Source organism: Pundamilia nyererei, unplaced genomic scaffold, assembly GCF_000239375.1.
Source record: "Pundamilia nyererei isolate P.nyererei 1_Seehausen unplaced genomic scaffold, PunNye1.0 scaffold00003, whole genome shotgun sequence".
Lineage (NCBI taxonomy): Eukaryota > Metazoa > Chordata > Actinopteri > Cichliformes > Cichlidae > Pundamilia > Pundamilia nyererei.
Genome location: NW_005187404.1, coordinates 3,918,163 through 3,920,375, shown reverse-complemented (window position 1 = coordinate 3,920,375; position 2,213 = coordinate 3,918,163).

Sequence of the window (2,213 nt, the reverse complement as noted above, 5' to 3'; positions counted from 1 at the left end):
ACACACACACACACACACACACACACACACACACACACTGAGATGTAAAAACTGAATGACAAATGCAGTAGCAGAGAGAAGAATCTGATGGACAATAAGCAGCAGCAGCAATTAACTTCCTGCAATTATAAGAGAAAAGCAATAAATCTATTCTGACATAAATTAAAGACATTTCAGAACTTTAAGGAACAAAAACACTTTATTTATATACTAAATTGCTATTATACTTAAAATTAATACATCATAACAGCATAATACATGTACTAGCGTCACTATCAGACAGCCCCATGTTTCTTGGTTGCTGTCCAAGGTGCTGATTTCGGACTGCCTGTGGAGTAGTAAATTCTGCGTAACAGAACCATATGCAGTGATGGCAAATCTATCTCAGGGAAAGGCAATATATAACTTACTTGTCTTGAACACCACTAATGCCTCTTAAAATGCAGTCATGCATGTACAATGCATTTATTTTTAGCAAGAACTATCAGGGGCCCTTTTATTCTCTCTTTTATTTTGTTTTTCCGGGATTAATGAGACACGTCGGACACGTCATCACTCCACTAATGCACTTCTGGATGAGAAACAAATATCCTTGAAAGCGTTATTTTCTCCCATAAATCTTCTTCTCCGCGTGAGAAACAGTGTATGCTGGGAATAAAGGCAACAAAATACCCAGAAGAAGTCAGTAATCTACAAAGGCAGCATCGCCTTATACATTTACTCATGTGTGGGCTGTAGAGAGAGGCCATTCTACCTGACTATGGAGTCTCAAAGGGAAACGTAGGTAGAAACATGAGGACAATGCTGAATCCGCACAAGAAGGACCTCATTTTTTTCTTGGTGTGGGTTGACCAACCTAATCTCTGAGCAACTTTACAAAGCTTCTCTTTTTTTTAAACACAAAGGCTCTGTCAGTCCCTCTGGTGATCTCTGAGTTAGGGTGGATCGCAGACAGAATTTGCATCTTAGAGAAAATTGTCAGCTTTCCAAACCAGGCACTGATCCAATTGCATAGTAAGCTGTCTGAGAAGAGACCAGCAAAAGTAATATTTGTTGTTTCAAGCCACAGATTGTAAAACAATAAATGGTGATGTTTAACCTCCTAGTACCTGGCATCCACATATGTGGACATCACATTTTGGGTTACTTAGACCAAAATACTCAATTTTGTTCTACAAGGGCCTGATATCCACTTATGAGGACATTATACTGCTACTGTTCGATCGAAATTTTAAACGAATATCCTCATAGTTTCTTAGAAACAAAAATCAGGAAAAAAACCCCCCAAAAAACAGGTAATTCTTTGTTTTTACATTCATCGGGTCCCAATATGCCCAAATATCAAAGAGAAATTAAAAATGCATGCCATGAAAGAGTTGGGGTCTAAGGAGGCTAAAAGAGATTGGTGTGACAGTATAAAAAAATCTCATATTTCATAACATGTATAGAGGCGACCTGCTCACTGGCTGATGTGGTGCTTGCTGTACTCACAATCTGAGCACTTGTCTTGCTAAGACAGAGCTCTGTGGCCTCTGTAAGTGTCCAGGTTTATGACTCTAACAAAAGAAGCCTTCGGTGGGCAGTTGTTTGCAGCCTGAACAAGCTTTCTATTCAGTTACAGACTGGTCGGCATGGATAACTTTATCTATGCATTATTTATTTTTGGCCTAGCTGGCTCGATATTAGACGCTTTGTTTCTGTATTTCACCAGCTGCAAAGTCACACAAACTAAAAATTCCTACAGTACTTCTGGCTGTGCTTGTGTGCATTGTCATTTAAGTGGCCTTTACTTCTTATCTCAACAAAGGGAGCAGAGCAACAATGTGAAGCCCAACATTTTCCAAAACATGCTGCCAGGTAATTGTGTAGTGAGTGCAGCAATTTGTCTGAGTATGCTGTTGTGGACCGATGATGCAGTTGACCAACAAGTAAGCCAGCTCCACTGCTACAGACAGAAAATGCATTTCTCCACGTTACCACTGTTTTACCCTGTGTGCAGACAAAAGCTTTCTCCCCAACTGCTTGACTCATTTCATAGCTTCGGTTTAACGCAACCATGTCAGATGAATCAATTCAGCTCATTTGCTGCACAAATGACAATTTTCTAAGAGGCCATCCTCTGATTTTCACTGACATACGAGTGTGTGTGTGTGTGTGTGTGTGTGTGTGTGTGTGTGTGTGTGTGTGTGTGTGTGTGTGTGTGACAGAGTGCA